The sequence below is a fragment of the Pinus tabuliformis genome, chromosome J, assembly GCF_031772625.1.
Source record: "Pinus tabuliformis cultivar Carrire ecotype Pingquan chromosome J, CPIR1, whole genome shotgun sequence".
Lineage (NCBI taxonomy): Eukaryota > Viridiplantae > Streptophyta > Pinopsida > Pinales > Pinaceae > Pinus > Pinus tabuliformis.
The window spans coordinates 1,173,263,794-1,173,277,260 of NC_142295.1; positions in this window are offsets into that span (position 1 = coordinate 1,173,263,794).

A 13,467-nucleotide genomic window follows, 5' to 3' on the forward strand; every position below is an offset into this window, starting at 1 on the left:
ATAAATTACCATTGCTTGAGGTACTTTGTTTCCATTCTATTTGTAAGCATATTTCAGTATTCTAATATTAATTAAATGAAGTGTTATTTCTATTGTATCTCTGTATTTATGGTCATATCTATAATTTGTTGTGTTCCTGTTTAAGTTTGCGTCATGGTACTACTTTTGACTTTATATGGCTTACTGGAAGAGCATGAAGTAGGATTTTGTTGAAGGCAGTAGTTATGGAAATTTGTATAGTTTGGCTACTTAAAATGTTTGATGGACTATCTCATGACATGTTGGATTCATCAAGGTTGTATGAATATTGTCAAACAAACAATAAGGTCAAGTCACATTATGATTCGTAACATGGTGCAAAAAAGAGCTATGAAGCTACAATATATCTCCACTAAATAATATGTAGTTGATGTATTGAAGTCCATTCCTAAGGGAAGGGATGAGTATTTTTTAGAGAAGCTTTGGCCTTTGTATATATCCTCCTTATTTGAGAGGGTGTGAGGATGGACACCTTGCTCTCCATGTCTGATGTACTATGGTTAGGACTAACAACTGTAACTCTAGTATATGATCACATATAGGGAGAATGATGGATCATATAAGCATCAGTGACCGACATTCTTGAGATATTTACTATGACCAGGGCTAACAATTGTAAGTTATATACATTGATTTGGTATAAGAATGGTATGGGGGATTGATATTTCCTTGTGTTAACTATTGTGACAATGGCTTAGGAAATGGTCCTATGAAGACATACTTTGGGGAACCTAGGTGGAGTATGTTCCTAAGAGAGAGAGTGGTGTCCTATTAAATGCCTCCTGACATTATGGTTTGATATAGTGAAGAGATAAAGATTACTTGTTAAGACCTTGGTGGTTTGAAAATGATGGTTATGATGATGTTATCATTGATGATTCTTACTAATCTAGATCATTTCTTATATGAATATTTCAACTTAAGATTATCCTATTGAGTCATTATGAAAACCTCCCTAGTTAAGAGGGAGTGTTGAAGTTGTAACTAGAGTTGATCTTCACAATATAAATTTATTATTGATATATTTAATATGTTTATTGTATTTATATTTTGTTAACACATGTTCTTCATGATTAGAGTCAAAAGTGTCAAAACAATTTACTTTTTAGTCAAAAAAAAATAATTTTGGGTCATGTCCCATTTGGAAATTTGTAAGAAAAAGAATTTACATTTCATTTTTGAGTCATTAATCCACAAGATGGCCAAGTCAACCCTCCTTGGACTAGTCAGATTGGCCCTGGAGAGTGACACCCATTCGACCCTCCTAGAAAGTTATATATAAGAGATAGTTCAACCTACTTGAATGATCATATACACACACATCACAAGGAATACTTTTTTTAACCTAACGAAGGAGATAAGAAGACAAGTTCAATAAAAAAGATATAAATTCAAAGGATTAGAAGAATATTCATCATTAAAAGAATTTTAAACCTAGTACAACTCACATGTGTGAAGAGGTCGAGATTACTGAAGTGACTATAGGCCAAAATTCATCCTCCCTTGTTGTAGGACTGAAATATTCTATGATTTACAAGTTTGGAGTCGATTTGACTAGTGTTTACTTTGAGTCTTGGATGTAACTTGGAGGGTTGGATGTGGTTTCCTAGTGGCAGTTTGCTCTTGTTTGTGGTCTTAGATATATCTTATTTTGATCTAGTTCTATAACAGAAGGATTTTTGGGTTTTCCCATTGTGGGTTTTTCCCTCACTAGTAGCCTATTTTTTGTGTCTCCTGTCTCATTGAGATGTTTATGTTTTGAACAATTGTATTATTTCTTGATAAACAAGACATAAGATGTAATGAGAAGACATATGATACTAACAAGTGATTATCAAGAAGAGTAATCGAATGTCATACTCCATTACACATGGTTTCTCAACAAATAGGATTGAACATATTTTGTATCCTTGCCACAAGTCACGAGAGCAATTGAAAGTCATGCTAATAGATCCATTTAGGATGTTCTAGTAGAAAGGGCTAGAAATAAGGGACTTGATCCATGCTATCCATTGTGAGGAGAATCCAAACATGTGAAGGACATGGAGAAGGTAATCCTAGCTCAATCTATCATAGGCCTTAGAAAGATCCATTTTAATAATCATGTCGACCTTTTTTATTACTTAAAGGAATGAATAACCTCATGAGCTAGAACGATTCCATCGAAAATTTAGTAGCCTTCTACAAAGGTCATATATTCGGGTGAAACAATACTATGCAACAAAGGTTTGAGATATTTACAATATTAAATGAAATAACATTATTTATAATATTGTATAGGGATATAAGCCTAAATCAACTAGGATCATCAACTTTTCTAGATTTAGGAATAAGAGTAACAAATGTAGCATTAATACCAAACCAAAACTAATGACAGTTTCACGATTCTTCAACCCAAGCATGTACTTCAAGCCCAATGAATGGCCAACATGCTTGAAATTAATTCAAGAAAAAACCATCAGGGCGTGGAAATTTTTTCTAGGCATTATCATAACCACATATTCGACCTTAGAAAAGGATATTTCCCTTATTAATTATTAGTTTTGATCCATATGAATAAGGTGATGAATTTGCACAGTAATGTGGTGAATAGCCTCATTTCTTTTAGGCACTAGACTTGTTAGCATACCATGAAAATATGACCAATTCATGCTCAAGATTTTCATGTTGTAAAATTTGTTTTCCTTCTCAAGAGGAGAGGGAAAATATCCTATTATAATGTTGGTTATTTATCATCACATTTTGAAAGCATTTTGTGTTTCACTCACCTTATTTTAGCCCACACCCATGATTTTTCCTTCAAGACTATTTCCTCCTACATTTTCCTCTACTCTTTTCTTATTCTATGATCAAGGCCTCTGAGCAACCCTCCAAAATGATTTTTTGTTGAATTTGTTGCATTTGGGATTCCAAAGTCTAATTCTCTATGAGAATGTGACTAAGTTCTTTTCAATTCTACGACTTAAGTTTTAACTTGAATTCCTTCAGCTTCTGGCTTGAAGCTGTGCATATAATTCCATCTTAGAACATATGTTTCCTCCCAGTAGAATTTGGCTTTAGTAAGGAATTCCAGATCTTGGAGCCAAAAGCTCTCAAATAAAATGGGTGATTACAAGTAGAAAATTTATGACCTAGCACCAGATAAATTGGCTAATGGTCTAATCTTATGGAGAGTAAAATTGATGCTTATACAAACAAATCCTCACCCAAAACAAGCTTTGTTACTAGAAATTTCTATAGGAAATTGGCCACTTGATGCTTACATCACCTATAGTTGCTCCATGTAAAGAATATATTAATGGTAACAATATTTCAACCCTTAAACCATGGATAGTATCAACAAATTGATGAGCATTGAGTTTAAGTGTCCGAGTTCTACCTCTCTTTTCCTCCAAAGATTTGATCTGATTGAAATCCCCACCTACAATACAAAATTTGTCTTGATGAAGGGATTCGCTCATAAATGTCTAGCGAAAATGTCATACTCTAAACCAAAAGGTAAGGACAATGTATAATTGTCAAGCAAACCATCACTTTAGTGCCCACATCTTGGAATCATCATGAAAGAATATGTGGGCATGCAATCTAGCCGTCAAAGTTCATTCTAAGGGGATTCCATAGCAACTAGAGGCTACCAATGATTCACTTCAAATCCAACCTTATTGATTGACATATTTCCAATGTCGCTCTCTAATCTCCTACACTTTTTCACTTTATATTTTTGCTTCCTATAACATTATAATTGTAGGATGTTCCCTATCAATTATATCTTTGTGATATATTTTCTTACATCAGTTATTGAGTCTTCATATGTTCCAAGTTATTATCTTCATTTGGTTGAGTGTTTGGAGGATAAAAACACCTATGATATCATGATCACCTTGCATGTATTCACTATAGCCTACTTCGTGGATTGACCTTTTAGTGGTTCATCAACCTCTTCTTCTACTTTCCTCGATTATTTTTTCCTTTCCTTCACCTTGTTATGTTTGGACTCTAGTGCAGGGTTGGTCAAGCTATCCAACCCATTCCTTTTCAAACCATAGTTGCACAACTTAGAATATATCTTGAAAAACTATTTTTTTTATTATTCAAGAATAAACCTAAGGTCCAAATATTTCCACTCTTAAGTTTGATTTTCTTTCCATTTTCTCTTTGCCGCTTAGGGTCTCATAAATCTACTTGGCATCTATGCTCACCACTTCCTGCATTGGTGTTTCTAACTTTTCCATATCTATATACTAGGTTTCTCTGATTTTCCTCTTCATTGAAGATTTCTCCTACGGAGTTTCCTCTATGAGATCCAAGCTCATAAAATCTTTCATTGATTTCATATTGTCTTCTAGATTCAAGAGCGCTAGATATTTACTCTCAATATGAACCATGTTTTTCTTTTCTGTACTAGGCGACATTTAGGGTTTCGCTTCTTATTGGTGACTTTTTGAAACTCTTCAAATTTATCTTTGGTGTTGCTTCCTACATTTATGCTTTTCTAATTGGACAAGCATAACATAGATGTTGATATTTTTGCCTTCTATGACATTGGAATGGGATATGCTTATAATCGAAAGGTTGACACCATACCTCATCGTGCTAAGACATTTATGTAAACTACAAAAGGGCTGTGAAATATTCAAGTACACATAGATTCTAGTGTAAGAGGTATAGCGACCCCTCCTGCTAACCTCCGAGATATTGTCAAAGGTGCCAATGGATTTCCTATCCCTTCAAGAATATTTGGATACCAAAATTCCTCTCAAAGGGAAAACAATCTCACCCAAACTATAGGTTCTAAGAACAACTCCTTCTATGGATTGTAACACTCCTCCAAGAATCTCATGAAGGGACCTAAATTGTTAAGGAAATAAAGCCTACTTTGAAAAACTTGGGTATTATCTTTGAGACTATGAAATACTGATGTGAAGAGTGTTCTAGCCCTGAATTTCAAATTGATTTGGCCTTTGGACTACCATTTGTTGTGAATCCACTTCATAAGATCCTTCTCACTCACAGAAATTGTTATGAATTTACAATTAAAAACATGATCTTTCATAAATTCATGGTACCCTTCTCGCTTGTTAAGTTGAATCACATATTTAAGTTTTACCACTACTTTAGACACACATCTACTCTTGAGGTGATATTTTGTTTGAGCTCCAAGAATCATGTTGTCCCGATTATTTCCTTTAGCCTTATTTACTCCTGATCCACTCACTACAAACTAGTGAGCCTGATTCATAGCTATTTTATAAGAGGAGATTCTGCCCCTCCCCACTAAACCACTGATTAATTGGTTAGAGATAATTGTAATAGTGATATCCAAAATAAATATAAAACTTGGATACTTAAAAAAACATAAATTCAAACCATAACCCTAAGCTAGTTTAAAAAAAACAAATTATAATATTTAAAATTAATTTTTTATATTTTATTCTTTATGAGTAAGAAAATTATATAAAATTATATATAAAAATATATTATTTTATTAATAAATCTTTTTTGGTGGATCTAACTAATAAATAATATTTCTTAATTAATATAAAATTTAATATCTATATATAAAATAATTTAACTATAATAATAATTGAAATTTAATTTAAATATATACTATTTCAATTTTAATCTTCAAATGACATTAAAATATAAATATATATGTTGTATCGGATTTTAATATTTGCTCTAAATATTATAGAGTAAATATAATATTCTATTTTCCTATAATTTACATATATATTATTTTATGTAATATATTTTTTCATAGCTATGTCTATATATTAGGATAGTAATGATTACAAAATTACCCTAGTTTTATTATAATCTATCACTAAAATTTTTCGAACTCAAATAGCTAAGGATAGGGAGAGTACACATATTTAATAAACAAAATCAATTATAAAATAGGTTAACATTTATAATAAATTGTAGTTTATCTATTTTAAATTTTGGTTAGTGGGTTTTTAGTATATTTTTTAATTTAATTTGTTTAAAATTTGATAGAGATTTTTTAGAATGACAAGTTTGAGCCATAAATTTTTCACAATTCAAACTTTTCACATCTTTAGTGACCCATGAATTTTTCAGAGTGTTAAATTTATATATGTAGTTAAAAATTCATTTTAAATAACAAAAATTAAAATTTAGTTTCGCAAGATATCAATCAATAACTCCGAGATCCTAACATATTGAAACTAACACCACATCTATGCCAAACACCACCTTCCCACAAGAATTGTTTTGAATTTATATCTTCGTAAAAGATACTCTTAACCCTTAGACCCACTCAAACTGCATAAACAAACCATTAGAAAAAATAAATAAATTATGATACTGCTCAATCACTCTTATGAACTAAATCTACCATAAAATATTCTTATAGTGTAATAATAATGTGAATATAAAGCCTTACCTTCAAAAGTAGAACAACTTTGAAAATAATTTTAATAGTATTTTTATCATGGTAAAAGCTATCTATAATAAAATATAAAGAAAAAAAAAAAGTTTATAAAAACTATTACATCTTCCTTCCGCACAACATGTTTGCTTTTTAGTTTTTTAATCAAAACCTTTTAATACTCATAATAAAACTCTGAATGGATGAAAAAGGTGGTACCAAAACCTTTTAATACTCATAATAAAACTTGGAATTGATCAAAAAGGTGAGAAAAATAATTACCTTCTGACGCAATTCCTTTCCCCTTTTATTTTCTCCCTCCCCTCACTTTGTGAATCTCGTGAATCTCATCACTGCGCAATGCTGGCATCTTTTCCCATATCGACATATCGAGTAAATGATGTGATACATTAGTAACTTATTAAGGTAAACACCACAATGGTAGTTAAAACCATAAAGATTTATGATATTAGCATTGAATTTTTCAAAATTGTTGAGGTTACATTAGGTAATTAACTTTCATACTGTGACAATTACTCGAGTAATCTTTTCAATTGTAAATTGGACAATATTGTTCTGAGATTTTCCATTACATCAAAATCCATAAGTATTATTAAATTTCCAAATATTTATGAGCTTTGAGTCGAAGGTTAGTCTTATATTTTTAGAGAGTGTCTATTAATCTAGGTAATTGATTCCCAATAAAACGAATCTCGCAATTCCAACCTCGCTCCAAGCCAAAATTTTTTTTATAATAAAACCTAATTTAACAACGTGAATCTCAAAATTTCACATATTTTTTTAATAAAAGATAATTTAACAACACTGTGACGAAAGCAATAAAAACATAAGTAGACATGAAATAAGGGAACAAATACCGCTTTCATGAAGGATAAACTGACAAATTCGGCCAAAGATCCAACTAAAGCCGGCAGGAGGAAGACAATCTATTGCATTCCTGACTGGGAAAGCTATATATTGGACAGACTTGAAGGTCAATCCATGGAGCCCCAAAATCTTCGGTACAATTAAAATGAAGGAAACACACAAGCTTAATGCTGATTAAAGACATTAGAGATTTCAAAATCTCAGATGTACTGTGATATACAAGGAAAATTAATTTGGAGCATAGTCTAAACATGACCAGTTTTTGGCAAGAAAACAATGGGAATTTTGTCATTGTTTTTAAGATCTAGAGGAAATTTTTGAAAATCCGCTTCGACATTTTGGTTGCAGAGGAGTTGCCTCAGTTAAAAAATAACTATTTAAACACTAAAATTGTGGCCTAGTTAGAACAATGAATATTTAAACACTAAAATTGTGGCCTAGTTAAAAAATAACTATTTAAACACCAAAATTCTGAATCATTGACCTGTATATAGAACCGAAAATTGCAGAGCAAAATCGCAATATACATACATACAAATTACAGATGAAACATTAAAATGTGATGGATTTACGAACTTAAACTCTTGATTCTCTTTGAAGCTGTCCAGCGGATGCCTATAATTTAATCGTGGAATATTGGAATCTTGATTTTACTTCAATCTGCCCGAGTATGTATTTTAATAAAATTTATGACATCAAAATTAAGGAAAGTTGGGTAAAGGTGACGGAAGTCACTAAATACCATACTCTACAAGGCCATCATAGGGTCGAGATAGACACAGGCGGGCTACTCAATGCCGCTGTGATATACGCATTTCTTAGTGCGCAACGAATAGGCGTGTACTTTTCGAATTCTTGTACGTTAGGGTTTACCTCACAGAAACTGAGACCAATTATTGTGCAATATTTTATACTACCGAGGGTAATGTAGTGGGTAGTTAAGTAGGTAACATCTACAATCTCATTAAAAATCACAGTGAGTATATTGATTTATTCATGATATATAAAAAAACAAAAATAGTAGTTTAATTAATAGATAATATATTTCTTTATAGAATATTTTTTTGGTTAATTATGTTTAAAATTTGAAATGATTTTTAAAAATTATATATTTAAGTTGTTTAATTTCTAAAGATTTAGTGTGGCATGTTTTAGGTTGCTGAGTGCCTTGGAATTTAAAGATGAATATTTAATCTGGAAGTTAAAAGTCATGGAAGACCATAGGATTCTTAAATTACTTTTAATTCTAGTATAAACAACTATCTATGGCTCAAGTGTGGATGGCATAGGAATGACCACTCTTGTCTAGGACATCCGGGGATAGAGGAGTAGATTATTTTGCAGAATAGGGATAATATGAAAAATGTTATTGGATGAAAATTTAAGGAAAAATTGTGGTTTGGTAAATAGTTAAAGGAAAAAGAAGACTAAAATAATACAAGAAGGTGGTCAACCCATCATTAAGAAAAATATCTTCCTATCTTGACTAGTGTAAAGAAGATAAACATTGTTAAAGTATAAACAAATTCTTATAATGTTCATAGTGAAATTGGACATTAGTCAATTCTCAAATCATCATTTTATAAAAGAGCATAAAAGAGCCTCACACCTCTATGACACTAAGAGAATTTAAGATGAAAAGAACTTTCTATTATTATTATTTCTAAGTTATACTTGCACTAGATCTAAATTTCAAATTAAGTGTCACACTACCAACTTTCTTGACATTCTAAGTCATAAAAAATATAGTGGTGTTTAAGTACATCTCTTAATCTATTTTCCAGCATGAAAACAAAATTTCAAATTAGGTAGGCAAAAAGGTTATGATCTTGGAGCAATTCTCTTAAAAGCTTTCGAACATAAAAATAAAAAGCCAAAGAATTTCTTGTAATCTCTTACATATTAAGGTCATTATCATGATCTTGGAGCACTTCTCTTAATGATTTTTCAAATATAGAAATAAAATGCTAAAAAATTTCAAGTAATGTCTTACACATTAAGATCTGAAATATAGACAATTTTAGTAATAATATATATTATTCATTATCATCAACTTATAGATAAATTTTATTGAAACCAAAAATACAAATAATTTAATGTAAATTTTATCAAATCTACCTAATATAATAATATGAAAAATTATATGTTTGTAATTTCTTAATATTTAAAATTTAATAATGAAATAATATGAAAAATTATATGTTTGCAATTTCCTAATATTTAAAATTTAATAATTAAAATTTTCCTAAACTTAAAATGTCTTCTAAATATTTTAATAATTTTTTATCTTAAAACTTTAAATTATTAAAAAGTTTATATATATATATATATATATATATGGAGAGGCTCTCTTAATATGGAAGACATACTGTCTTCTATTAAATTATGTAAACATTTTATTTGGTCAATCTATAAAATACTAAAAATTAAAAATTAAAAATAAATTAGAAATAAAAATAAAAATAAATTATTAAAATTATTAATTATAGTTATAGTTATTTATTGTTCATGGGTATTGGAAATCACTCTTTGTTTTGAAGTCACAGTTTATATATTAGATATGATTATGAAGATGTAGTCATGCCAAGGTTAAAAAAAGAAATATAATTAATAATTAAACAAGTGTAAATCCATTTTAACCAAAGATCTTATAAAGACTTAATCAGATCAAATCTTTTCAAGTATAAACATCTTTTAGAGTGAAAAGATATTTGATATTTTTCCATTCTTAGTAAATAAAAAGTTAAAATGAATCTAAACTAATAATATTATAATAAATTATTTTTATTATATATTATCAAATATTTTTTAATATTAAAAATAAAAATAATAAAAATTAATATTTTTACATCAATTTTCTTTTAAACCATAAAAATTTTCATAATAAATTAAAATATTATAAAGAGCTTGTGTTTTTTATTTTTTAAAATCATTTAAGTTCCCTTTTTATGGACTTGCTTTTATATTGTTTACTATCTACTTTCTATATAAGAAGTTAATTTTTTTTCTTTTTTCCGAATGTATCACAAACTACCTGAGACAATAATTGATTTGGGAGTGATTTTTACTGCCTATTAAATATTTTTTTTATTTATTTTTATTAAAAATATAAATTATGTATACAAACAGTTTTGCATTTCTTCAAAATATCAAAATCTTATTAGACTATAAAATGTCTATAATTTAATTGAGCATTTTGCATTTCGTCTTAATTTACTATAATGTGAACTGCCTAATGGGAAATGAATTTTGAGAAAAATATAATTGCTGTTAGAAATAAACATGATTATCTAATATATATTTATATAGATAATTATTATAAGATATATAATAAAAATCTTGAATTCAAAGATATGATAGGCGCGAGATCTTTGGCATTGGAACATGGAGGGGATAGTAATTTTTCATAAAAATTAAGGTGGTTATACAAGTATTCAATCCTATGACAGGGGCGAGATCTTTGGCATTGGAACATGGAGGAGATAATATTTTCTTATAAAAATTAAAGTGGCTCTCAAGTAAGCAATCCTCGAATACATGTTGTCGAAGCATGAACATTTATACCTCTTGGCACACTTCATATCATTCATGAGGGAAGTAAAGATGTTTTACTCCTCATCCTACTTTTATTTCAAAAAATTTCTCACGAGGTTGACAAGTTTTGAATGTAAGGCTATACAATTGAGTTATCATTTTTGTCTTTCCTAAGTATGTCTAGGGTGGGGAACCTATTGGGAAACGTCATCAAGGATATCAAAATCATAAAATGCTTGGTGGTCTACAATATATAGGGACTTAAAATGGTGGATTTTTGTATGAATATCATAGGGGTAGCCAAATTTTATATGGATGAAACTTCACCTATCTCAACTTAGGCAATATTTATACCTTAAGGTCTGCCACCACCCCTCCCTCAGCAGTTGCGGATGTGTTGTAGGGGCACGTTGTTTAAGATGAAGCTAAATTAGGTATAGGAGACTAAAACTCATATGTCAAAGAGGGAGGGTTTGGGATAAATGAGGCTCATGAACAGGCTAGCCCAGGGATTGGATGGGAGCCTGACCATAGAAGGTTGGAATAAAGAAGAGAAGTCAAGAGAAGAGGAAGTAAGATAAGGCCCTTGAGCCCAACAAAATTTCAGATCTTGGATGTGGATTAACGAGACATGTCTCCAAGAACTAGAGAGAGTGACCAACTGAATCAAACTACTACTAATGAAGGTAACACAAAAAACAATATAATTCAAGTCAGGGTTCTCAGAATTTACCCCTAAACTTGCAACGTAGGCTAGAATACATTATGAGAATTACTGACATGAAGGTACAGAGGCAATTGCTATAAGATTAGAGTCGAGTTTTAGAGGGACATGTAGTAGCCACAATGTTACACTGCCAACATAAGCACCTATTTCAGTTAAGAAGTTATAACACTTGAGCTTTAATCCCCCAACACTCTTGACACCATACACCATCAAAGTATGAAGATAGAATGAGACTAGTGCACCTCTGAGTTCAATGACAAACATGCACCACGTTGAAAGGATCAGAAGGAAAGCCTCAAGAAAATCAGTAGGTTTAGGGACAAACAAGCACCAAATTGAAAGGATCAAAGGAAAATCTCCAGAAAATCAGTTGGATTCTTATGTACATGCTCCTCGACATAGTGAGCCCCAAGATATCCCACCAGCGATGGGGGGGGGGGGGGGGGGGGGGGGCAAAATAACACCATGAAAACCTTAATTTTGTATCTTTAGAAACATAGATGAATTGACAGAGTGAAATTTCCATATTCATAACTCCACGAATGAAGGTTCATGTGCCTCTACATGTGGGGGTTGAGGAAACCACCCTCCTCTTACATGCTCTAGGAGATGCTAGGGTTGTGGGCTCACCTTCGTTTCTCAACCCCCATCAGGGATATTTTTTCCTTTTCCAAGTTTGTAGCGATGTATTCTAGTTTTATTAGGGTGAGGACACCTCCCTTATCTTAAATTATCTCGGATATGGTGGGGTGGTGGTCTCGCCTTCATTTCCCAAACCCTATCAGGGATATTTTTTGCCCCTCCAAGATAGTTTGTAATGAATTATTCTAGTTTTATTAGACCCCTATAGGATATGGGGCTACAGAGTCTAAATCTTTGTCATGATAACCTAAGTTAGCAATGAGATTTTCTTCTTTGTTACATATTCTCTTAGAGTGTGATGTGATCACATAATGGATAGTTAACATCAATGATTTAATATGATACATGAGATTTTCTAACCTCCAAATATTTGATAGATTATCTAAAGAAACATTATTAACAATCTTGTGAATTGTGTCAATAATAAATTAAGAATCTATGTTGATCTGAATTTTAGAGTATCCAACATCTAGAGGTAGCTTCAACTCTCATTCTAGTGCAAGAAATTCCACATTTTTTTGGTAATTTCATAGTTAGACATGTATATGTGAAATGTATTACTTTATCTTTCTTGAAATATTCCCCATATCTAGCTAGCCCATGGTTCTCTTTTGAGGCCCCATCAATGTTAACTTTAATAAGACCTAATAGGAGGAGGATGTAATAGGTGGGGTATGATCTTTAGGGAAATAGATATTCCAAAGAGGAGGATGTAATCACAAATGATATAGTTACAATTTTCTCACGATCGTAGCCTCTTGATAGTCGACATTCCAATCATCCTGTGACTAGGTTTCTGAGAGTATGCTTTCCTAGATGTTTTTCTCTTCAATATGATAGACTGTTTCAAGTGATTATTTCTTATCTTTGAAAATCCTTTTATTATTTTCCTTCCAAAGATCCCATAAAACAAATCCAACCACCATAATATATATTATATTCACTACTATATTTTTAAAAATATTAGAGTTCCAATGTTCCAACATTTCCATAAGAGTATTGAGAGTGCGATTCAAATGGACAAATAATGTGAACACCCATAACCAAATTGATTGAGAAAAATTAGATTTATTTACAAGATGCTCAATGGTTTCCTATTCACTTCCTCAAAGTTGAGAAATAGAGGGACCTTGAAACCCTATTTTTTGAAGGTGGTGACACATAAATATCTTTTGTCTCCTCACTAGCCAAAGGAATTAGGATACTTTGGGCCAAAATATATTAATCTAGATTTTTGTCCACATAA